Here is a 27944-nt window from a genome sequence, read left to right as displayed (position 1 = left end):
ATCTGCAGTGGGCCGGACCAGTAGAATAACTGTGAAAAAAGTACAATGACATTATGACAATGTTTACATCTACGACATTTCCTTCAAAATCTGAATAGCATCATCAACTTGAAATGTCTTAAGAAAAACAAATGCAATTTTAACAGTATTCTGCCTCAGTTTATCATTTACACGTGTGTGTTATAACTTACATTAGAATTACAAATACACCACACATGTAGTACCGGGCAGAATATTGGTACCATTGCATTTACTTCTCTTAAGACATTTCAGGTTATTCACATTTTTTGTAAAAGAGTAGTTTGTTAATGTAAACATTTTCATGCAAGTCTTTAACTTGAGTAGTACTTCAGTTGGTGACTTGAACTTGTACCAGAGTCCTTTTTTGGTCCCTGTACTTTTACTCTAGTGTGACTTTCCAGGACTTGATCCAACACTGAACTCTACAGGTGTAGCTCCTTCGACTGTCACAGGCAGGAAGTCCCTTTGTCAATACAAACACACTGCACTGAAAGCAAACAAAATGAATGAACAATGCATGAGTCAACTCAAATCAATACAAACACTAGGGATTTTTTTCAAATTAATTAATAAAGACCCAACTTCCATTATGTGACAAACTGAAACATCTACAACGCTGCTCTGTCAAACACCACACAGTAATGTGGGTGCTTTCTAAATGTCAACACATACGGTGGGGCTTCGGAACACTAATGTCAACTTTGCATAATGTAGAATTACACTAGTTAGCAACTGCTGGCCTAAGTACCAGGATAGACCAGGCTGTCCAACTGCTGTTCTGTCAGGTTCCACATTCAGTCGGATCTGATCTGCAGTGGACCCAACCAGGAAAATAAGAACAGAAGAACCCAGAAAGAATGACAACTGACAATTTATGTCTGTGTTTGAGTGCAAAAAACCCTTTAATTATGAAAATACTTACTTTTATAAACTATCCAAACAAAAAAGATGTGAATAACCTGAAAAAACTGAAATTTCTTCAGAAAAATCAATACAATTTTCCCAGTCTTCTTCCTCCACTTCTCATTAGTCCATGTGCATTCTGGATCAGATCTCCAAAGACACTAAACACTGAGGAACAGGAAGAAAAGAGTTCAAACTGGACTGAATTTAATACAGACATTTCAGGTTGGACACATTTGTTCAGGTTAGTCACATTTTATTGGTACAGGAGAGTTTGGAAATGGAAATATTTTCAGAATTTAATGTGATTTTTTGCACTAAAACAAAGACAAATATTTGAAGTTGTCATTATTTATAGGCATAATGTTTTGGGTTTTTTTGTTTTGTTTTGTTTTGTTTTTTTTCACATCAAACTGAGAAGAAAATATGGAGTCATTATTTTTTGTAGGTTATTATGTTATTATTTGACTGGAGATCATATCGGTCTGTATGTGGAAGCTGAACTAAAATGCTCTGACTGTGGAATTTTTGCACTTGGTAAATTCATCCCAGGGGTCGGATTGGAACCTTTGGTGAGACGCATTTGGCCTCAGGACGCATGTTTGACAGCCCTGATCTAAGACCATATATAGCACAGGTGTCAATCAAACATGCGTCCCGGGGGCCAAATCTGGCCCCCCAAAGGGTCCAGTCCGGCCCTGGGATGAATTAGTGAAATGCAAAAATTACACTGAAGATATGAATCCTTTTAGTTCAGGTTCCACATTCAGACCAATTCAATCTGCAGTGGGTCAGATCAGTCAAATACTTTCAGAATAACCCCTAAATACTCACAACTCCACATTTTTCTCTTTGTAAATGTAAAAATGTTCACGTCATTTTACTGTATTTACACTAAAACAAACTAACATTTCACAAAAACATGATTTACCTCAACAAATATAAACATTTTGAAATGTCTAAAGTGTAATTTTAACAATATTCTGCCTGTTATTAAATGTTTTGTGTATTTGTCGATCCACTGGGATCTGTACGTTGTAATTTACATGTTTAAATCATAAACTGACACAGAATATTGTTAAAATTGCACTTAGTTTTCTTAAGAAATGTCAGTTTGTTCATGTTATTCATGTTGTTTTAAAGGATAGTTGGTAGATGGAAACATTTTCATCACATAATTTTACTTTTTTTTTTTTTGCTCTAAAACATAGAAGAAAGTTTGGAGTTGACATTATTTCTATATTATTCTGTTATTATTTTACTGGTCCGGCCCACTGCAGATCAAATTTGGCTGAATGTGAAACTGAACTAACATGAGTTTGATAGAACTGATACACAGCAAAACTGAATAATGTTCAAATACACAGTTACAGGATACTTGAGCTCATGAACCTCACTGATGTTGTTTCCACCTGTCTGATAAAGCACAAAGTCTGTTTCCACAGGTGTCAGTTCCCAGCCTTTCAGTGGGTTTCTACTTTGTTTCCTTCCTCCCTCCTCCGTCTGCAGGTCTCTTCTTCTTCATCTGTCCTGTTAAACCATCAGCTGTGTCATGTGTTGTGTTTCTACTTTGTTTCCTTCCTCCCTCCTCCGTCTGCAGGTCTCTTCTTCTTCATCTGTCCTGTTAAACCATCAGCTGTGTCATGTGTTGTGTTTCTACTTTGTTTCCTTCCTCCCTCCTCCGTCTGCAGTTCTCTTCTTCTTCGTCTGTCCTGTTAACCATCAGCTGTGTCATGTGTTGTGTTTCTACTTTGTTTCCTTCCTCCCTCCTCCGTCTGCAGGTCTCTTCTTCTTCATCTGTCCTGTTAAACCATCAGCTGTGTCATGTGTTGTGTTTCTACTTTGTTTCCTTCCTCCCTCCTCCGTCTGCAGGTCTCTTCTTCTTCATCTGTCCTGTTAAACCATCAGCTGTGTCATGTGTTGTGTTTCTACTTTGTTTCCTTCCTCCCTCCTCCGTCTGCAGGTCTCTTCTTCTTCATCTGTCCTGTTAAACCATCAGCTGTGTCATGTGTTGTGTTTCTACTTTGTTTCCTTCCTCCCTCCTCCGTCTGCAGGTCTCTTCTTCTTCATCTGTCCTGTTAAACCATCAGCTGTGTCATGTGTTGTGTTTCTACTTTGTTTCCTTCCTCCCTCCTCCGTCTGCAGGTCTCTTCTTCTTCATCTGTCCTGTTAAACCATCAGCTGTGTCATGTGTTGTGTTTCTACTTTGTTTCCTTCCTCCCTCCTCCGTCTGCAGGTCTCTTCTTCTTCATCTGTCCTGTTAAACCATCAGCTGTGTCATGTGTTGTGTTTCTACTTTGTTTCCTTCCTCCCTCCTCCGTCTGCAGGTCTCTTCTTCTTCATCTGTCCTGTTAAACCATCAGCTGTGTCATGTGTTGTTGCTGCTCCACATCTCTAGCCGTCTTTCCCTCAGTCCATTTTTCCCCTGGTTGTCTTCTTCCTCCTTTCACTTGTACGTTCCCTCCTTTTGGCTGTGTCTCCACCCATACTCAGCTGTTTTCTGCTCTGTTTCTACCCTTCGCCTTCCCTTTGTTCCCTGTCTGCTCAGATTTCACACCTCAGCTTCCATGCCTGGTGTCTGTCATGTCTTACCTGTGACCCTTGTGTTCCTCATGCCCCTTGTGTGTAATGTTGATTTTTAACCTTTCTGTTGGATTCCTTGCTTTTTGTTTTTTGTTTTGTTTTGTTTGTTTGTTTTTTTTAATAAGTTTAGTTTTTGTTTAATAAATTCCTTTGTTTTTGCATTAAAGTCATCTGGGTCCTTCCTTCTCATCTCCAACTTGACACACTTGATGTTTTTACCACCAAAATCTAATCACCTATACTACTAATATACAAGTAATTGAATTGGTTGGTGATTTGACATACACTGGTAGATGTAACACATGGTTTGCACTACAATATTTTAACCATAAACATGTCAAGAGTTTGATAACTATGTGAACCACACATTCAAACAGATGCTTCCACTATTTTTGTGTCATAATCTGTTCATACAGTTCTGTCAAAAATGTGTTTGGTGACATTAGAACGATCCACAGACAGTATATAAAAATTTAACAATGTTTAATTCTAATTCTTTATTTATATAAATATTTATATACAGGGTGTGGAAGCAAAATGTACAATGGACATTTAGTTGTTTTTTCTCAGCAGACACTACGTCAGTTGTTTTGAACCCAAACATATACTGATGTCATAATCATACCTAACACTATTATCCATACCTTTTCACAAACTTTTGCCCATATGAGTAATCAGGAAAGCAAACGTCAGAGTGTGTGATTTGCTGAATGCACTCGTCACACCAAAGGAGATTTCAAAAATAGTTGGAGTGTCCATAAAGACTGTTTATAATGGAAAGAAGAGAATGACTATGAGCAAAACTATTACCAGAAAGTCTGGAAGATACTATTAAAGAAGAATGGGAGAAGTTGTCACCCCAATATTTGAGGAACACTTGTGCAAGTTTCAGGAAGCGTGTGAAGGCAGTTATTGAGAAAGAAGGAGGACACATAGAATAAAAACATTTTCTATTATGGACATTTTCTTGTGGCAAATAAATTCTCATGACTTTCAATAAACTAATTGGTCATACACTGTCTTTCAATCCCTGCCTCAAAATATTGTACATTTGGCTTCCCCACCCTGTAAGTACCAAATTTCTAATTTTCCTTTATATTTCATTCTCACTTGTGTTTTTTTCTACCTGTCTTCCTCTTGCACTGGTGTGTTGTATGTTACTGTTGTCAACTGTGAAGTTTCCCCATGGTGGGATCAATAAAGTCTGATCTTATCTTATCTTATCTTATCTTGTCTCCTCTTGTCTCATCTTATCTTATCTTGTCTTATCTTATTTTATCTTATCTTGTCTTATCTTATAAATTGTGGGCGAACCATCCCCGTAGGTTAATCAACAGCTCTTATCAACTCCACAGATGTGTAAAATGGCTGCTGCCACCTTGATTATATGGAGATGAAACTGGAACGCCAACCACATTCACTAGTGTCATAGAAAACCCAAATGCCATCAAGTCATTTCAGCTCTTTAATGTGATGAATGTGTTAAACAGTAAAGTGAAAGTCATGAAACAAACTACCTGAGCTAATTCGCAGCCTAGCTCACAGACTATAATTCATTACATATTAATGCTAACATAAGCTAATGCAGCTACGTTATGTCATTTACTGTAATTAAACACCGGTGACCTCCTTTACTCGTACTAGTGTCTTCTTTAAACACAACTGTCTGTCAGGGAGAAGAAGAGGTTTGATTTAATAAAGAAGAGCAATGAATGAGTGACTGAAGCCGAGCTGACGCTGGTAGAGCACAACAGACACCTGTCAATCACAGCGGACACTCCCCTAATTATGCAGAAATGTCTGCCTTAATATTTGTCAAAGTGTTCTTGAGATATGATCAATCAACTAGCAATGATTTACCAGTGGTATGAGGACTGAGCAGAAGACTTAATAGGATGGATGGATGGATGGATGGATGGATGGATGGATGGATGGATGGATGGATGGATGGATAGATAGATAGATAGATAGATAGATAGATAGATAGATAGATAGATAGATAGATAGATAGATAGATAGATAGATAGATAGATAGATAGATAGATAGATAGATAGATAGGTAGTCTCTGACCTTAAACTGATGTCTGTTTTTACTTTGCTTTAATCCACCTGTTGGACTGTTCCATAATTGAACCCCTGTGACGTCCTTTTTACAGAAACGATGCATTTTTGTACTCATGTGTGCTGCATATGTATGCACTACTAACGGCCCTGAAAACCCAGGAGCTAGAGCAGAGTATTATGATAATAGGAAACATACGACATTTTTAAAGCCCTGCTGAAGACCAGTAGTAAACAGTAGGATTCCAGAGTATCCACAGATTAGACGACGAAAAGAATAAAATATAAGTGCACCGGTGCAGATGTGAAGGCACTGCTGGAACTTCTACGAAAAATACCAGTCACACAAGCACCACAGCTGAGTACACTGGTGGGTTCAGGTTAGGGTTAGGGTTAGGTTAGAGTGAAGGGTTAGGGTAAGAGTTAAGGTTAGGGTTAGAGTTAAGGTTAGGGTTAAGGTTAGGGTTAGAGTTAAGGTTAGGGTTAAGGTTAGGGTTAGGGTAAGAGTTAAGGTTAGGGTTAAGGTTAGGGTTAGAGTTAAGGTTAGGGTTAGAGTTAGGGTTAGAGTTAAGGTTAGAGTTAAGGTTAGGGTTAAGGTTAGAGTTAAGGTTAGGGTTAGAGTTAGGGTTAGAGTTAAGGTTAGAGTTAAGGTTAGGGTTAGAGTTAGGGTTAAGGTTAGAGTTAAGGTTAGAGTTAGAGTTAGGGTTAGAGTTAGGGTTAGGGTTAAGGTTAGAGTTAGAGTTAGGGTTAGAGTTAGGGTTAGGGTTAAGGTTAGAGTTAGGGTTAGAGTTAGGGTTAGGGGTTAGGGTTAGAGTTAGGGTTAAGGTTAGAGTTAGGGTTAGAGTTAAGGTTAGAGTTAAGGTTAGGGTTAGGGTTAAGGTTAGAGTTAGGGTTAGAGTTAGGGTTAGGGTTAGAACATGAGTCCATTGAGTTGTGAGTCCAGTTTCAGTGGAGTCCTTGTCCTTCATCTGTCTGATGCCTTTCAGTTCAGATGGAAATGCGATACTGAGTTGTGCTTTTTGTGTGGAACTGTAGTCCATGCTTCCAGACAGTGGAGGACATGTTCTGTGTGCCAGTTCATTTTGCTGTAGCTTTGTTTGACTCAGCAGCTAGTTTGAACTATGCATTAGACCTTTGGTCTGAGCCTTCAGTCTGCTGCTGACACAGTCAAATGGAGGTTTTGGAAAATGATCAAGTCCCATTTCAGAAGATGACGTCCAGAATGAGTCTAAATGTGATGTTTAAAAGACGTCCACAGTGACCACATGTGGACTATAGACAGCCCTTACACAGAGGTCCCTCCAACGTCAACATTAGACGTTCATTAGACGTTCGTTAGAAGTTTGTTAGACGTCCGTTAAACGTTCGTTAGACATTCATTAGACGTCGCCTGGCGTTACAAAACAACCCCTTCAGTGGACTGAAAGTGGACATCCAAAAATGACTTAGACAAGATGTCACTCCAACGCAGTGGGATGGTCATGAAAAAAACAAACATGTAAAATTGGAATCTCTCTGATTGACAGGAGCTGTGACACTTTTAGAGTCGTTGTGGTCTTTTCAGGTGTAGGTGTGTCCACTTCAAAGTCTAACGGTTGTTCTTTACAGCTTTAGGCTTCAGTGTGTCTGTAGAGGCTTGAAAATGTAAGACTGAATAAAAACAGACACCCCTACAAATTTTTATTTTCTTGTTGAATTATTTTATTTTCACGTAATAATTCATGTGGCTCTAATGCAAGCTCTTTTGAGGTGACTGTAATCCCTACGCTGACCAGTAGATGGCGCATGTCGCGCACTGATGCAGAGCAGCTAAGGCACCACAGAAGAAGAACACATCCTCTGTGTGAAGGAAACGCAGCGAAACACACGTGTGCTTTTTCTATTCTTCGTCACAGATTGGTAAACACTAAAAACCCATCAGCAAAGTGCGTATTATCTGTGCTCTAAGATGTGTGAGATGATAATATGTTACATAAGAAGCAGAGAAACGATGTTTGTTCAAGGTTTATGAGTAAAATGTGATCGTGTTGCAAGCTAACCTGCTAAGTTAATGGTCGAGTGTAAGGGAGCTACAGCGTGGCATAAGCTAATGTAAACCAGTTTTTGGTGCACGGAACCACTTGAATATAAAACTTAGACAATTTTGAAATGTTTTTCATACAATATGCAATTTACTGGGTTTGCATGTAACAAAAAGGGTTTATTATCAAGTATCAGTAAAGCTACTTGGTAGCCATTTGAAATGTGAAGGCTACCGCAGCAAAACTAGCTTAGCATAGTTATATAGTTCCATTTCATGGGGTTATTGTTATAAACATAAATATCTGTACATGTTAAAAGTCATACGTTTAAACAGAGATTTAAAAGAGTAATTAATTTCATTATAAGGAGAATTGTTAAAAAGGTTAAAAGCATAAATATGGTAAACAGATTTGGTTTAAAAACAAGTTACACATTCTATTGTATTTTGTGTTACTTTGGGGAATCTGCGACGTTGTATTGTAATTGTAAATTGTTAATAGAGTAGCTTACTAAGCTATGGCCATTTGGATGTTTTTGGACTCTTTAAGGCCATTCAGTATTCATGATCATTACCTGGATTATTGAGGTTGTTATTTGTAAAAATGTTGGCAGAAAACGTCCTCTGGTGTGAAGTAAACGCAGTGAAACACACGTGTGCTCCCTCTACTCTTTGTCACAGGTTGATTGTTTGCTGGTTTCTTCCTCCTGTATGCCCTCTGAACCCCAGAGGAGCTACATGTACATGTGGAAGAACACACTTGGCTCAGCGGATTGAACTCTCAGTGCAGTAAAATGTAATTTTCTTTAGAACAAAATCTAATATAAAACTACACATGTTCCTCAGGTTCCTCAGTGGGACTGGTTTGAACTGGTCCCCATTCCAACTGAGCTCAATACCCCTGATTTACATCCTTTACTTACCTCAAATCTGCAATTAAACCTATTATTTCAGTAAAAGGGAGAGGCACACTGAAGTATCAAAGGTAAGACTTGATTAAAATTGTAGCCCTTCTCTGAAACGATAACATTTTTAATTATAGTTATTAATTAATGTATTCACAATATGATTAATTTTCAACATTGGTGTTGAGTTGCACCCCAGAAAGTGCTCTTGAGCTTCTCATCAGTTTATCTGATTAAATTTAATAGTCATGCCATGATATTAAGTAATTAATGATGCATTCCTAACACCACAGTTCCCTGTGCTTCAGCACCAGGCCCATGCTTCAGACTTCCTGTCTAGAACCCACTGACTGAAGGAAACATTCAACTCCCCCTTCTCTGTTTGCTAATTCAATGCTCCCAGCGTCAGTACACAGGCTTCCTTTCCTCTTGTCTCATGTTTCTAAATATATCCACCTGTACAGCTGTAGCTGTCAGGAATGACCTGAAAACAGCCAAAAACAGAAGCTTTGACACATGGCATATATATGTAGCAGGCGTTTTCTGCCAGATCTGTCTGTGTGCTCGCCATAAAGCAACCGCCACTAATTGATCTGAGAAAGAGAAATTCAGGATGATGGCATCTGTGATGGGGATTAAAGCCAAATATCACTGAAAATCAACCTTAATTCATCCACTGCCCCGTGACATTTATGCGCTGAGCAGTAATTGCACAGCAGATGTATCCTTGCCATTTCTGCTGTAAAAATAGTGCTCTTTTCAGTCGAATCCTCATAGTGAGTGCATGACTCAATAATTTAGAAGGACTGGGCCAATCTTCTCAGACGCAGTAACAATAGTATTTTTCGTCCTCTGACAAATTCTGACATGGTTGTTAATATTTAACTAAGAAGGTGATAAAGCCGACTTTGGGAACAGTGTAATTATGCAATCTGTTGTAAGATGTCAGATGCATTTTGTAACAAATGTGATGGCAGACAGAAAATCTGAAGTAAAGCACTTCTTTGAGTTCAGTTGGACCAGAGGATCATGGGTAAGTGTCGGATGTGGGATGGCCAACAGAACCCTGATACCATTATGCTTAATGAGAAGGAAGCAACAAGTCACATGGAATCATTCATTATTGTCAGTTTTTCCAGATTTTGATTCACATTAAAAAAAACAAAAAAAAACACACACACAAAGTCAGGCGTTGTCAAAATCAAGCAATCAGAATAATCTCAGTTTCCACAGACTAACAAAGCCTTTTATTGTGATGTCGACCCAAACGTTCCCCTTGTTTGTTTCTACATGTACCGACAACCAATGTTTGGAAAAAAAAACAAAAAAGCGGTGTCACACTTGGTCGACGCAGTCTTTTCAGTATCTGGTTGAAGTCGATCTGTTGCTATAATTTAATTCCCATTCCAAATTTGACCTCTGATTTGACCTGTATCCAAAAAAATGACTTCACAGATGGACTCCCCATCCTGGAAAACCTACCAAACCATAGATTACACCACTTTCTTTGTCAACGAGAACAAAAGTTGAAAATTGTTGAAAATTCAAGATGGCGGAGGACACCATCTTGAATTCTGAGAAATGCTCAAGGTTGCACAATTAGCAACCAAGTTAATTTAGCTCTACTAACCATATGTGACACATTTCCGTTAAAAAAGTTTACTGGTATGAACACTGCAGGGTCAAAATCATGGACACTGGACTACTGGACTTCAGCTTTGGTTGGCGACTACAACCATTTGTGATCATGTGCATCTGTGTGTCTTGTGTGTTAAGTTCCCATGATTCTGCTGTGTTTGACCCTTAATGTGGCTGAAATCAAGCCTCAAACATGAACAGTCAAAGCATAGGAATGGAAATGATGAATGAAAAGAGCAGGAACAGCCCTATACTCTACTGTCCACAGAAACAGCTAACACTATAAAATGGAATGTGGTGTGATTTTGTGCACAAATGTTCAAACATCATTGTCTTCATGACATTAAAACACTTTTCTAGGTGTTTTTTAACAACACACTTCTGTAAAGCTGGTCTATCCAACCTGTGACATGACCAGCATGTACACCACTGGAAACTATACATAGGTTTTTGGATTTTTGATTTGTCTTTATTTTTGATTTTGCACTTCTTCTGCTCTGGTGTGTTTTTGTACTTTCCTGCTGTAAACCTGGAATTTCCCCCGTGGGACTGATAAAGGCTGACCTTACCTTACCTTATCTTTTTTTTTTATTTTTTATTTTAACCTTTATTTCCCCATGCAAGCAATTAAAAACAGATTCTTATTTACAAATGCAGCCTTATCTTATCTTATCTTATCTTATCTTATCTTATCTTATCTTATCTTATCTTATCTTATCTTATCTTATCTTATCTCTTACAAGTGATTACAACATAAGAAACCAGTCATAGTTCAGTGTAGTCATAATTTCTATGATACCACTTTATTAAATTCCTTCAAGGTCATATGAGTGTAGACAGACATGGATGTAAACTGACAGTTCCCTGGTTGGCAAATGCACAGGATCTTTTTTTTTTTTTTTTTTTTTTTTTCTGAACAAACCAGTGCTGAAATTCCCAGTGAATGGAAGAAGTTTGACTCCAAAAACAAGTGTAACACAAAACACCTCCAGCTCTAGACATGTATACATACAGAGTGTGAGTGTGCATACAGTTGTGTATATTGTGTTAGCGTCCACAGCCCTAACACACTGTGCATACAGTTGTGTATATTGTGTTAGCGTCCACAGCGCTAACACACTGTGCATACAGTTGTGTATATTGTGTTAGCGTCCACAGCCCTAACACACTGTGCATACAGTTGTGTATATTGTGTTAGCGTACACAGCCCTAACACACTGTGCATACAGTTGTGTATATTGTGTTAGCGTACACAGCCCTAACACACTGTGCATACAGTTGTGTATATTGTGTTAGCGTCCACAGCCCTAACACACTGTGCATACAGTTGTGTATATTGTGTTAGCGTCCACAGCGCTAACACACTGTGCATACAGTTGTGTATATTGTGTTAGCGTCCACAGCCCTAACACACTGTGCATACAGTTGTGTATATTGTGTTAGCGTACACAGCCCTAACACACTGTGCATACAGTTGTGTATATTGTGTTAGCGTACACAGCCCTAACACACTGTGCATACAGTTGTGTATATTGTGTTAGCGTACACAGCCCTAACACACTGTGCATACAGTTGTGTATATTGTGTTAGCGTCCACAGCCCTAACACACTGTGCATACAGTTGTGTATATTGTGTTAGCGTCCACAGCGCTAACACACTGTGCATACAGTTGTGTATATTGTGTTAGCGTCCACAGCCCTAACACACTGTGCATACAGTTGTGTATATTGTGTTAGCGTACACAGCCCTAACACACTGTGCATACAGTTGTGTATATTGTGTTAGCGTCCACAGCCCTAACACACTGCATACAGTTGTGTATATTGTGTTAGCGTACACAGCCCTAACACACTGTGCATACAGTTGTGTATATTGTGTTAGCGTCCACAGCCCTAACACACTGTGCATACAGTTGTGTATATTGTGTTAGCGTCCACAGCCCTAACACACTGTGCATACAGTTGTGTATATTGTGTTAGTGTCCACAGCCCTAACACACTGCATACAGTTGTGTATATTGTGTTAGCGTACACAGCCCTAACACACTGTGCATACAGTTGTGTATATTGTGTTAGCGTACACAGCCCTAACACACTGTGCATACAGTTGTGTATATTGTGTTAGCGTACACAGCCCTAACACACTGTGCATACAGTTGTGTATATTGTGTTAGTGTCCACAGCCCTAACACACTGTGCATACAGTTGTGTATATTGTGTTAGCGTCCACAGCCCTAACACACTGCATACAGTTGTGTATATTGTGTTAGCGTACACAGCCCTAACACACTGTGCATACAGTTGTGTATATTGTGTTAGCGTACACAGCCCTAACACACTGTGCATACAGTTGTGTATATTGTGTTAGCGTCCACAGCCCTAACACACTGCATACAGTTGTGTATATTGTGTTAGCGTACACAGCCCTAACACACTGCATACAGTTGTGTATATTGTGTTAGCGTACACAGCCCTAACACACTGTGCATACAGTTGTGTATATTGTGTTAGCGTACACAGCCCTACACACTGTGCATACAGTTGTGTATATTGTGTTAGCGTACACAGCCCTAACACACTGTGCATACAGTTGTGTATATTGTGTTAGCGTACACAGCCCTAACACACTGTGCATACAGTTGTGTATATTGTGTTAGCGTACACAGCCCTAACACACTGCATACAGTTGTGTATATTGTGTTAGCGTACACAGCCCTAACACACTGTGCATACAGTTGTGTATATTGTGTTAGTGTCCACAGCCCTAACACACTGCATACAGTTGTGTATATTGTGTTAGCGTACACAGCCCTAACACACTGTGCATACAGTTGTGTATATTGTGTTAGCGTACACAGCCCTAACACACTGTGCATACAGTTGTGTATATTGTGTTAGCGTCCACAGCCCTAACACACTGCATACAGTTGTGTATATTGTGTTAGTGTCCACAGCCCTAACACACTGTGCATACAGTTGTGTATATTGTGTTAGCGTCCACAGCCCTAACACACTGTGCATACAGTTGTGTATATTGTGTTAGTGTCCACAGCCCTAACACACTGTGCATACAGTTGTGTATATTGTGTTAGTGTCCACAGCCCTAACACACTGCATACAGTTGTGTATATTGTGTTAGCGTACACAGCCCTAACACACTGTGCATACAGTTGTGTATATTGTGTTAGCGTACACAGCCCTAACACACTGTGCATACAGTTGTGTATATTGTGTTAGCGTACACAGCCCTAACACACTGTGCATACAGTTGTGTATATTGTGTTAGCGTACACAGCCCTAACACACTGTGCATACAGTTGTGCATATTGTGTTAGCGTACACAGCCCTAACACACTGTGCATACAGTTGTGTATATTGTGTTAGCGTACACAGCCCTAACACACTGTGCATACAGTTGTGTATATTGTGTTAGCGTACACAGCCCTAACACACTGCATACAGTTGTGTATATTGTGTTAGCGTACACAGCCCTAACACACTGTGCATACAGTTGTGTATATTGTGTTAGTGTCCACAGCCCTAACACACTGTGCATACAGTTGTGTATATTGTGTTAGCGTCCACAGCCCTAACACACTGCATACAGTTGTGTATATTGTGTTAGCGTCCACAGCCCTAACACACTGCATACAGTTGTGTATATTGTGTTAGCGTACACAGCCCTAACACACTGTGCATACAGTTGTGTATATTGTGTTAGTGTCCACAGCCCTAACACACTGCATACAGTTGTGTATATTGTGTTAGCGTACACAGCCCTAACACACTGTGCATACAGTTGTGTATATTGTGTTAGCGTACACAGCCCTAACACACTGTGCATACAGTTGTGTATATTGTGTTAGCGTCCACAGCCCTAACACACTGCATACAGTTGTGTATATTGTGTTAGTGTCCACAGCCCTAACACACTGTGCATACAGTTGTGTATATTGTGTTAGCGTACACAGCCCTAACACACTGCATACAGTTGTGTATATTGTGTTAGTGTCCACAGCCCTAACACACTGTGCATACAGTTGTGTATATTGTGTTAGCGTCCACAGCCCTAACACACTGTGCATACAGTTGTGTATATTGTGTTAGTGTCCACAGCCCTAACACACTGTGCATACAGTTGTGTATATTGTGTTAGTGTCCACAGCCCTAACACACTGCATACAGTTGTGTATATTGTGTTAGCGTACACAGCCCTAACACACTGTGCATACAGTTGTGTATATTGTGTTAGCGTACACAGCCCTAACACACTGTGCATACAGTTGTGTATATTGTGTTAGCGTACACAGCCCTAACACACTGTGCATACAGTTGTGTATATTGTGTTAGCGTACACAGCCCTAACACACTGTGCATACAGTTGTGTATATTGTGTTAGCGTACACAGCCCTAACACACTGTGCATACAGTTGTGTATATTGTGTTAGCGTACACAGCCCTAACACACTGTGCATACAGTTGTGTATATTGTGTTAGCGTACACAGCCCTAACACACTGCATACAGTTGTGTATATTGTGTTAGCGTACACAGCCCTAACACACTGTGCATACAGTTGTGTATATTGTGTTAGTGTCCACAGCCCTAACACACTGTGCATACAGTTGTGTATATTGTGTTAGCGTCCACAGCCCTAACACACTGCATACAGTTGTGTATATTGTGTTAGCGTCCACAGCCCTAACACACTGCATACAGTTGTGTATATTGTGTAGCGTACACAGCCCTAACACACTGTGCATACAGTTGTGTATATTGTGTTAGTGTCCACAGCCCTAACACACTGCATACAGTTGTGTATATTGTGTTAGCGTACACAGCCCTAACACACTGTGCATACAGTTGTGTATATTGTGTTAGCGTACACAGCCCTAACACACTGTGCATACAGTTGTGTATATTGTGTTAGCGTCCACAGCCCTAACACACTGCATACAGTTGTGTATATTGTGTTAGTGTCCACAGCCCTAACACACTGTGCATACAGTTGTGTATATTGTGTTAGCGTCCACAGCCCTAACACACTGTGCATACAGTTGTGTATATTGTGTTAGCGTCCACAGCCCTAACACACTGTGCATACAGTTGTGTATATTGTGTTAGTGTCCACAGCCCTAACACACTGCATACAGTTGTGTATATTGTGTTAGCGTACACAGCCCTAACACACTGTGCATACAGTTGTGTATATTGTGTTAGCGTACACAGCCCCTAACACACTGTGCATACAGTTGTGTATATTGTGTTAGCGTACACAGCCCTAACACACTGTGCATACAGTTGTGTATATTGTGTTAGCGTCCACAGCCCTAACACACTGTGCATACAGTTGTGTATATTGTGTTAGCGTCCACAGCCCTAACACACTGCATACAGTTGTGTATATTGTGTTAGTGTCCACAGCCCTAACACACTGCATACAGTTGTGTATATTGTGTTAGCGTCCACAGCCCTAACACACTGCATACAGTTGTGTATATTGTGTTAGCGTCCACAGCCCTAACACACTGCATACAGTTGTGTATATTGTGTTAGTGTCCACAGCCCTAACACACTGCATACAGTTGTGTATATTGTGTTAGCGTCCACAGCCCTAACACACTGCATACAGTTGTGTATATTGTGTTAGCGTACACAGCCCTAACACACTGTGCATACAGTTGTGTATATTGTGTTAGTGTCCACAGCCCTAACACACTGCATACAGTTGTGTATATTGTGTTAGCGTACACAGCCCTAACACACTGTGCATACAGTTGTGTATATTGTGTTAGCGTACACAGCCCTAACACACTGTGCATACAGTTGTGTATATTGTGTTAGCGTCCACAGCCCTAACACACTGCATACAGTTGTGTATATTGTGTTAGTGTCCACAGCCCTAACACACTGTGCATACAGTGTGTATATTGTGTTAGCGTCCACAGCCCTAACACACTGTGCATACAGTTGTGTATATTGTGTTAGCGTCCACAGCCCTAACACACTGTGCATACAGTTGTGTATATTGTGTTAGTGTCCAAGCCCTAACACACTGTGCATACAGTTGTGTATATTGTGTTAGCGTACACAGCCCTAACACACTGTGCATACAGTTGTGTATATTGTGTTAGCGTACACAGCCCTAACACACTGTGCATACAGTTGTGTATATTGTGTTAGCGTCCACAGCCCTAACACACTGTGCATACAGTTGTGTATATTGTGTTAGCGTCCACAGCCCTAACACACTGTGCATACAGTTGTGTATATTGTGTTAGCGTCCACAGCCCTAACACACTGCATACAGTTGTGTATATTGTGTTAGCGTCCACAGCCCTAACACACTGCATACAGTTGTGTATATTGTGTTAGCGTCCACAGCCCTAACACACTGCATACAGTTGTGTATATTGTGTTAGCGTCCACAGCCCTAACACACTGTGCATACAGTTGTGTATATGTGTTAGCGTCCACAGCCCTAACACACTGCATACAGTTGTGTATATTGTGTTAGCGTCCACAGCCCTAACACACTGCATACAGTTGTGTATATTGTGTTAGCGTCCACAGCCCTAACACACTGCATACAGTTGTGTATATTGTGTTAGCGTCCACAGCCCTAACACACTGTGCATACAGTTGTGTATATTGTGTTAGCGTCCACAGCCCTAACACACTGCATACAGTTGTGTATATTGTGTTAGCGTCCACAGCCCTAACACACTGCATACAGTTGTGTATATTGTGTTAGCGTCCACAGCCCTAACACACTGTGCATACATTTGTGTGTCCAGCTGTGCACACAGTGCCACAGGGCGTATACATATACATCCCTTCCATTTGAAGGAGTGCAGTGTGCCGCTGCGCTCCGGTCAGTTGGAGTCACCGCTCTTCCTGATGCCAAACCCAGGACAGGGGAGAGTGAACAGGAGTATTCTGCACACTAAATACTGCACACAGCTCACAGTTTGGACCGTCTTACACACTGGAAGCCCTCAGCAAAATAGAAGACACACATCTTGCAAAATAAAGGAAAAGTCATTCTCGTCTTGACGGACAGATGCCAGAGCAGTGGTGTAGTCCAGGGTATACGGCGGTATGTGGAGTATAAAGACTTCTTTTTCAGTCAGTACAGGGTGGACCCACTTCGAACCCCCTGATGTGCACCACTCAGTCGTATCTGAGCCAAATTACTCCTTTTTTCCACTAGGATGGTGAAGCCATGACCCACCCTACTCTGCCTCTAATTGGCCAGTACTCACTGCCTTCACTCATTAGATTGGTTAACTTTAGGCATGAGGACTGATGAGCCAATCAGAGGCAGAGTGGGGCGGGTCATGCAGAGGAAAATACCGCTAAGTAGCACTGTCCACCTCTGGAACCTGATTGGACACCTCAGGTGCCAGTACCACCCAAGGTGATTGACAGGTCACTGCATGTCTCATTGAAAGTTGCATGATAATTAGAAATGTGAACGAGAAAGGCAGAATAAACGTCTGTCAGATGAGTGACACACATGGAGAGAAAATACGTTCATGGAATCCAGAATTCTGAGGTCAGTTTGAAGGTGGTTTCAGAATGAGTCACTTTTTTAAACTAGTGGAACTATGAGTGCACATTTAGAGGAGAGATGGAGTCACCAGTAGTTCAACTGTGTGAGTAGGCTAGCATTATGAAGGGCTAACGTTACGAAGGGCTAATGTTATGAAAGGCTAATGTTATGAAGGGCTCATTATAAAAGGCTAACATGAAGGGCTAGTGTTATGAAGGGCTAATGTTATGAAAGGATAACATTATGAAGGGCTAATGTTATGAAGGGATAACATTATAAAAAGGCTAACATTATGAAGGGCTAATGTTATAAAAGGCTAACGTTGTGAAGGGCTAATGTGATGGAGGGCTAATGTTATGAAAGGCTAACATGATGAAGGGCTAAGTTGTGAAAGGCTAACGTTATGAAGGGCAAACATTAAGAAGGGCTAATGTTATGAAAGGCTAACATTATGAAGGGCTAATGTTATGAAAGGCTAATGTTATGAAGGGCTAATGTTATGGAAGGCTAATGTTATGAAAGGCTAACATTATGAAAGGCTAACTTTATGGAAGGCTAACGTTATGAAAGGCTAATGTTATAAAAGGCTAACGTTATGGAAGGCTAACGTTGTGAAAGGCTAACGTTATGAAAGGCTAATGTTATGAAAGGCTAACGTTGTGAAAGGCTAACGTTATGAAGGGTTAACATTATGAAAGGCTAACGTTATGAAGGGCTAAGTTATGAAAGGCTAACATTATGAAGGGCAAACATGAAGGGCTAACGTTATGAAAGGCTAACATTATGAAGGGCTAACATTATTAAAAGGCTAACATTCTGAAGGGCTAATGTTATGAAAGGCTAACGTTACGAAAGACTAACATTATGGAAGGCTAACGTTGTGGAAGGCCAACATTATGGAAAGCTAACATTGTGAAAGGCTAACGTTATGAAAGGCTAACGTTATGAAAGGCTAATGTTATGAAAGGCTAGTGTTATGAAAGGCTAATGTTATGAAAGGCTAGTGTTATGAAAGGCTAATGTTATGAAAGGCTAGTGTTATGAAAGGCTAATGTTATGAAAGGCTGGTGTTATGAAAGGCTAATGTTATGAAAGGCTAGTGTTATGAAAGGCTAATGTTATGAAAGGCTAGTGTTATGAAAGGCTAATGTTATGAAAGGCTAGTGTTATGAAAGGCTAATGTTATGAAAGGCTAGTGTTATGAAAGGCTAATGTTATGAAAGGCTAGTGTTATGAAAGGCTAGTGTTATCCCATGTTTGCCTCCTGTTGAATCCATCTCCATTCCTGCAGCTGGTTGTGTTTCCAGTCAAACCTACAAACTGCTCCTGATCAAGTCCTGATCATTTTATAATAGTGAGGAAATACTACTGATGGATTTTTGGGTGAACTAGAGGAATCTTACATGTCACTGTTTCTAAGACAGGGTGTTTTTCTGGACTACTTAAAGAAAAAAGAAAAAGCTAAATTTGAGCGTATCCCCACTCGTCCATGGACCACTCCACCACTGTGCCAGCCAAATGCAGCAGGGCAGATGTTAACGTTCCCCACCCCAGTGTCACCATGGCTGTTCTATTCCATATGCTTCTGTACTTCTGACGTGTCCTCGTGTAAACAGAATCACTCACAGTCACTTGTTTCACGCTGCTCGCTGAAGCTGTGCACTCGCTTTTAATAAGTTCATTGTTTTTCTTTTCCAGTCGGCTGCTTTCCTGTTTTTTTGTCCACTCCCTGTGTTCTCATCATGAGCTCTTTTCGGGGCGGCAGGCACCTGTTTTTTCACACAGATCTAACATCCACAGCCGGTCCAACAGCTGACGGACCAAGTTAGCGGCGGTGAAGTCTGAGCCAAACACGCGTCTTTGAAGTTGACGGAGAGAAAGCACATGGTCGCTCAGTTCATTCATAGGTTTGGTTCCAAATAGAACATGTTAATGGGAAATCATCTGCAGACATTAGAAACAATGTTCATTTGGAAATGTAAACTAAGGTGAACTGAAAGACCATGACTTCTCAGCTTTTGCCTCATACAGCTGAACAAACCAAGTACTGTTATGGACTTGGACCCCATCTTATAGAGAAGCCACACTGTCATAGTTACCAGTGCTGGGACTGTTGGTTCTTTGAAGGGAGTCGTTCAGTCAGGAGTCGTTCACTGAAAAGAGTCGTTCAACAGACTGGCTCTGGTCTGTTTTTGCATTCTTTTGAAACACCAGTGTTTGAATGACTAAATCGGCTACATGTGATGATTGACATTCCATTTTAAAGGTGTTGAATTGGTGCAGCAGTAAATATTATCTTACTGTAAAAAAGAATGTTTAGTTCAAATGTGTGGGTTAAATCCATGACATGAGAGGTGACATTAGACAAATGATGGAACTGGAGCAAAAACATCCCAGTACATTATGTGGACTAGTCTGTAGAAGAAAATGAAGAAGAAAAGAAAACATTTTCTGATTAAAGAACATTTGATTCTCCTCAAAACAAGAACAATAAATGTGTGGAAACATACGGAAAACACTGCACAAAACACAACAGTGATGAATCAGTGCAGTTACTGAAATACCTGAACTGGAGTCACATTCTCAGAACTAGAACAGTCTGTTCCACCAGGACAGTTTTCAGATGGTGCTGCAAATTATTCGTTGACCCAGACTTGAAAGATAGATTTGAAAGATTTTTATTTTTTGCAAATATTACAAGTGTCATGTCCATCTTTTCTTTCTGAAAAGTGCATCCAAATCCTCCTCCTTTTTCTTTGGCTCATTACTCACAGCTGCTCACTCACTCACTCTCAGGCTTTTCTCCTCCTCCTCCAGTCTTCCAGCTCCTCCTCCTCCAGTCTTCCAGCTCCGCCTCCTCCAGTCTTCCAGCTCCTCCTCCTCCAGTCTTCCAGCTCCTCCTCCAGTCTTCCAGCTGCTCCTCCAGTCTTCCAGCTCCTCCTCCTCCAGTCTTCCAGCTCCTCCTCCAGTCTTCCAGCTCCTCCTCCTCCAGTCTTCCAGCTGCTCCTCCAGTCTTCCAGCTCCTCCTCCTCCAGTCTTCCAGCTCCTCCCCCTCCAGTCTTCCAGCTCCTCCCCCTCCAGTCTTCCAGCTCCTCCCCCTCCAGTCTTCCAGCTCCTCCTCCAGTCTTCCAGCTCCTCCTCCTCCAGTCTTCCAGCTGCTCCTCCAGTCTTCCAGCTCCTCCTCCTCCAGTCTTCCAGCTCCTCCTCCTCCAGTCTTCCAGCTGCTCCTCCAGTCTTCCAGCTCCTCCTCCTCCAGTCTTCCAGCTCCGCCTCCTCCAGTCTTCCAGCTCCTCCTCCTCCAGTCTTCCAGCTCCTCCTCCTCCAGTCTTCCAGCTCCTCCTCCAGTCTTCCAGCTCCTCCTCCTCCAGTCTTCCAGCTCCTCCTCCTCCAGTCTTCCAGCTCCTCCTCCTCCAGTCTTCCAGCTCCTCCTCCAGTCTTCCAGCTCCTCCTCCTCCAGTCTTCCAGCTCCTCCTCCTCCAGTCTGCTCACCTCATGCTTCAGACCTTTGTTTTTTTTAACTTCTTCCATCAGACATGCTCAGTTCACTCTTTTTTTCTTCTAGAACATTCTCCTCCTGCCCAGTCCCTCCCCAGTGACGCTAAACTGACAGGCAATCAGACACTCCCTCCTTAAAAAAAAAATGAACGGCTCTTTACAAAGACTCGGTTCCCGTCATTCATTTCAAAGAGCCGTTCAAAAGATTCGATTCTTTCGTGAACGTCACATCACTAGTATTTATAACAGTTAGTGTTTTTCTTAACACATGCGCTGCAAAAATCTAAATCTTGCCAAATGTATTTTTCTCATTTCTAGTCCAAATATCTCATCACACTTAAAATCAGACAGAATCACCTAAAGAGGAACTTTTCAGTGAGATATAAGAACTGATTTATAGACAATAGATCTTTAAAATCTTATCTCAAGAAGTCTTACCAAGATAATTGTCACTTGTTCCAATGGCAGATTTTTTTTTTGCTCAATTCAAGATTTGTCTGCTGAATTTAAGCAAAAAAATGTACTAATGGCACATGTGAAAATTATCTTGATGAGATTTCTTGAAATAAGATTTTCAAGATCTTCTCTCTAACAATAAGTTCTTATACTTAACAAGTTCCTCTGTAGCTGATTCTGTCTTATTTTAAGTGTGATGACACATTTGGACTAGAAATGAGAAAAATACACTTGGTAAGACTTAAATTTTTGCAGTGTACAGACCCAGTGCTACTTTGAGTCAGTTCCTGAATTATTTTTTCTCAATATTTAACCTTTCTCAATTAATTTATCACCATTTATTATAATATTATTATCTTTATTTTGCATTTTTTCCAGTAAAAATAATGCATTTTCCCATATTTAATTTACTGATCATGTAGACCACAGGTGTCAAACATGCGTCCCGTGGGCCAAAACCGGCCACCAAAGGGTCCAATCCGGCCCTGTGGGATGAATTTACAAAGTGCAAGTTAGGACATCAAACTGAAAAATAATATCATAAAAACCTATAAATAATGACACCAATTTTCTCTCTTTGATTTAGTGCAAAAAATATTAAATTATGAAAATGTTTACATGAACAAACTATCCTTTAAAATGTGAATAACTTGAACAAAATGAAGAAATGAAGAAAATTCAGTGCAGTTTTAACAGTTTTCCGCCTGTTACTAAATGTTTTGTGCATTTGTGTAAATGATAAGTTGAGGCATAATACTGATAAAATTATGCTTATATTTCTTAACAATTTTTTTTTTTTGTTTTTCCAGGTTATTCACATCCTTTTTATTTGGATCATTTTTAAATGAAAATATTGGCATAATTGAACTTTTCTTTTTTTTCTTTTTGCACTAAAACAATTTGGAGTTGTCATTATTTATTGGTTATCATGCTATTGTTTGACTGGTCTGGCCCACTGCAGATTAAATTGGGCTGGAAGAAAATGAGTTTGACACCCCTGATCTAGTTGTTGATAAAAGCTCAGATTACAGTTGAAGGTTATTGTATCAGAAAGAGAGACAACTGAAGAAAAAGTGACTTTCAACAAAGACATCATTAAATGATCAGAAAAACGAGTCTCTTAAACCACTGTCATTGATCCAACTCCATGGGTTTTACTGGTGAATCAGTGTTGGAGAAGATGACGGTGTTTCCACGGTAACTATGGAGCCTCTGAACGTCCAAATATGGTCATATCTGATGACCATGAAAAGATGAAGAACTGTATTTTATAGCAATTATTTCCATGGATTGATCAGATTAGTGGATCAGAAGTTATTAAACAGTTTAGATCAGTGGATGGTTTTGGTGGTGCATGTTTGGGTCTTTATGGGCTAATACGTCAAAATCTCTGAAAAAAGTACAAATTAAGAAATCAGTAAAAACAAGAAAAGCACTCGGAGAGTGCAGACCTCCGCCAAGGCAGATCACCAGTCACCACCAAAATGTAATCATTTGTTCCTTGTGTCAGTATCAACATTTTCTGAAAATTTCATCAAAATCCTTCCATAACTTTTTGAATTATCTTGCAGACAGACAGACAGACAGACAGACAGACAGACAGATAGACAGACAGACAGACAGACAGACAGACAGACAGATAGACAGACACACAGATAGACAGACAGATAGACAGACAGATAGACAGACAGACAGACAGACACACAGATAGACAGACAGACAGATAGACAGACAGACAGACAGATAGACAGACAGACAGATAGACAGACAGACAGACAGATAGACAGACAGACAGACAGATAGACAGACAGACAGATAGACAGACAGACAGACAGACAGATAGACAGACAGACAGACAGACAGATAGACAGACAGACAGACAGACAGACAGACAGACAGACAGACAGACAGATAGACAGACAGACAGACAGACAGATAGACAGACAGACAGACAGATAGACAGACAGACAGACAGACAGACAGATAGACAGACAGACAGACAGACAGACAGACAGACAGACAGACAGATAGACAGACAGACAGACAGACAGACAGATAGATAGACAGACAGACAGACAGACAGACAGACAGACAGACAGACCCTGATGAAAACAGAACCGCCGCTGTCCTGGGCAGAGGTAATAATAAAAAATATATAAAACATTTGAACTTTGACTTTTTTTTCCCCAAAATGTAACCACATCTATTCTGAATCACTAGCAATCTATGAACCCAATTTGGCATAAATTCAACCAAGAGTTTTGCTGCTACAGACATTTGAAATGTCGCCCAGTATGAATAAATGTTGAAAAAAAACAGATTTTAAAAATTCATTAAAAAGTTTAACTTTGACTAAGTGTTCCCAAAATGTAATCAGATCTATTCTGGGTCACTGGCAATGTATAAACTCAATTTGGTATGAATTCCACCAATACTTTTGCTGCTGGAGTGTAAACAATGAAACAAACAAGAAAAGCACTCAGAGAGCGCAGACCTCTGCTGAGACAGATCTGCCCCCCCCCCCCTCCCCCAATCACCACCAAAACTTAATCATTTCTTCCTTGTGCCAGTAAATATGAAAAGGGAATATGGTGCAAAAAAAAGACAAAGACAGTATATTTACATTCAAATCATTATATTTTCAATAAATGTTATCCAAACTATGGTATTTTATCCAAGGGTTCTAATGTATGAAGGTCTGTTATTTTTTTGCTGTGTCTTTATTATTTCTTGTATCTCTGTCTAAACTGCTGTCGTGGTCACTCTTGGAAAAGAGGTTTTGATCTGAGTGAGGATTTCACCTGATTAAATAATGGATAAATAATGAAGGTTAGGAAAGTTAATGGACAGGAAAGTGTACTTCGACAATGTGTGGACCATGGAAATGAGGGTTAGAGGAGAAACCAGAACACTGTTGTCTATTCTCTGTGGTGTTAAATGTCCAAACAGACTTCATTTGTGTTGAATAGGAAAACTACACTTTGGTAGATACTGCGTTCCCAAGATGCTTTGAGAATTTGCCTAAAAGGAATAATTTACTGTCAGTGGACCCTCGTTGAAATGTATTTGTATGTTTGCTGTCAGTAGGTTCCATTTGGGTTGTTGTCATCTGGTTTGGACCAGATTCATACCAGAGATAGATAGATAGAAGGATAGAAGGATAGATAGAACAATAGATAGAAGGATAGAACAATAGATAGAACGATAGAACGATAGATAGAACGATAGATAGATAGATAGATAGATAGATAGATAGATAGATAGATAGATAGATAGATAGATAGATAGATAGATAGATAGATAGATAGATAGATAGATAGATAGATAGATAGATAGATCGATAGAGTCACTTTGGTGTGAATTCCTCCAGTAGTTTTGCTGCTACAGACGTGTGAAGTTTCGCTGATTATAAGTAAATGGAAAAAAAAAAAGATTTTAAAAATTCATTTAAAATGTAAACGTTGACATACTTACCCCAGAATGTAATGACATCTGTTCTGGTTTACTAGCAATCTATAAACCTGATTTGGTATGAATTCAACCAAGAGTTTTGCTGGTACAGACATTTGACATGTTGCCCATTACAGGTAAATGGGGGAAAAAGATTTTAAAAATTCACACAAAACTGTAAGTTTGACCTACTTTTTCCAAAATGTAATGACATCTATTCTGGGTCACTGGCAGTCTATAAACCTGATTTCGTATGAATTAACCCAGAGTTTTGCTGCTAGGGCAGGGCTGTCAAACTCATTTTAGTTCCGGGGCCACATACACCAATTTGACCTGAAGTGGGCCAAACCAGTAAAGTAATAGTATAATTTAGAAGTAATGACAGCTCTAAATGTTATTTTTTGCTTTAGTATAATAAATTATTACATTTACAAACTATTCTTAAACAAAAAAAATGTGAATAACCTGAACTTCTTTGAACAACCTGAAATTTTTTGAGAAAAATAATAATAACCATATTCTGCCTCAGCTCACTATTTCCTCATGTGCATCACAACTTACAGTTCACAGTGGATCTGGAAATTCACAAAACATTTAGTAACAGGCATCTGGAACTGATAAATGTAGAATTTAGCTTTGTGATCAATACAAGTTGATCATCATTGTCTTTGTGTAAAATTTGCATATTCTTCCAGGGGGCCGGATTGAACCCTTTGGAGGGCCAGTTTTGGCCCATGGGCCGTATGTTGGACACCTGTGGGCTAGAGTGTTACCAACCACAGAAACAAACTGCACCAAAAACAGTAGCCCTTGCCTCCCCTTTGGGGGTGGGGGGGTGGGGGGTGTTAGTAAATTCACTGCTTTAATCTGAGCAGGAGCTTAAATGGTATAATAGTGTGTTTGAGTACTTAGAAAAGCGCTATAGAAAACCGATGCATTATTATTATTGTTATTATAACAGACACTTAAAAGTAAATTTAAAAAAAAGAAATGAATGAAAAAGAATATCAGTTTAATTTAAGCTATATTCAGATTATTTTCATAGTTTTATTTAACACAAATTCTGCTGAGTCCGTCCCCTAAATGTGCCCCCACTGATCTACTGCAGGTGAAACATCAACATCAACTATGGAAATTTGCACTAAAAACTATATTTCAATTAAATAAATGAATTTAACTCCTTTAACCCTGACCTGGTGCTTCATTATGGAGAGGCATTATTGTAAACACAGGATAACGATCCACCATTGTCCTTTTGGACCCCCCCCAAAAAACACAACACTTTTATTGCATCATGACACCAGACAAACCAATTATTTGTTGTGTATTGACTCCATTTCTAAGCTAAGGTTATATAGTGCTAGCAGGGCTCCTGTACGTACAAGCCAATGTAGAGATTGTTATCAAGAATGTAGGCAACTAAGTTTAGAAATGTGGTTCGTGAACATCCACTAATGACCAGAACAACATGGACTCCAGTACAGACCTGACATGGCCTTCATAAATGTTACATATTGAAGCTTAACCCTTTCATGCATGAATTACAAGAACCTGAGTAAAGATTTTTTTCTTGGATGTTTTTATTCCTCCTTACACATGAAAAAAAAACAAGCCATCAGTTTTTTTTTCACGGAGTTACAAAAATGTCCATGCATTTGATTGTTGAAGAAAAAGAAACGTGTTTAAAACCCAATATCAGAACGTATGGAAGAGGATGAGAGCCACCGGAAAAAAATACAATAAACTAGGGTCCAATATGTATTTATTATTATTATTATTATTATTATTATTATTATTATGAGAAAAAAAAGTCAGAATTCTGAGTTTAAAGTCCAGTGGCCCTAATCCTGTTCCGTAATAAAGTAATATGAAAACAATGAAATAAACACATTTTTAATGCTACAAATCTGATGTTTTCTCCCATTTGAACACATTCTAGTTTTAGTTATGACTCACTTCATGGAGATAACATGCAAAAAAAAAAACCAAACTTTGTGTCTAATAAATACCAGGTGATTTCCACTCAAACATGTTGGTGCAGATCAGGTTTATGTAGTTAAAGTATCAGTTACATCAGTTCCAGTACTGGTCTGAATGTCAGTGTATTATTATGGGATGGTGCATTAGTGTCCACTGTGTTGGCTGATATGGAACTAAAACAACCAAAGCCATGAATATACAAGAGAACAGCTGGAGAAGAACTGACCACTGGAGTGACCACTGGAGTGACCAGTGTGCATGAAAGGGTTAACACCTTCAGCCTGAACACCAGGTGGAACAGTAACACTGTGGTGGGACTAACTGGCTGTCAGTGCGTTCATGAGCGTTGGTCTGCGTTTACGTACACCAGCAGATCTGTTCTCTTTCTAGGTCATTTATAGTAAGAGGGAGGAAAAGATCAAGTAGAGCCTGTTTTGATTTGACCAATTAGCAGATTATGTGAACTTGCATCACTAATTTGGAACAGCCTCAAGGCCTCAAATGTTTCCTGTGTCGAACAAAACATGAGGCGAGATAAAAGCTGACTCTATTTTTGGTGAAAACTGAATCCACGTCAGACATGGACTTGGACTAGACTCATGCCAAACGTGTCTCTGAGCTGACACATGAAGAAAAAACAGAACATACTGTATGTTCCACATCACAGACATGCCAGGAGACGGCGCCTGGCCGCAAGAAAGCTGACATGAGTGCCTGGTACCAGCTTTGATGCAGACACAAGGCTCAGATAAATGTGGCAGGCTGCAGCGCACATAAAAAACCAGAGCTGAGCTCAGGTTTGGATTTATGCTAAATACTGTTTTCATTCTTTATGCAAATAGAAAGAAAATAAACAAGTCCAACATAGACTACATGAG

The sequence above is a fragment of the Sphaeramia orbicularis genome, chromosome 3 (genome assembly GCF_902148855.1).
Source record: "Sphaeramia orbicularis chromosome 3, fSphaOr1.1, whole genome shotgun sequence".
NCBI lineage: Eukaryota > Metazoa > Chordata > Actinopteri > Kurtiformes > Apogonidae > Sphaeramia > Sphaeramia orbicularis.
Note: the sequence above shows the minus strand (reverse complement) of the source record.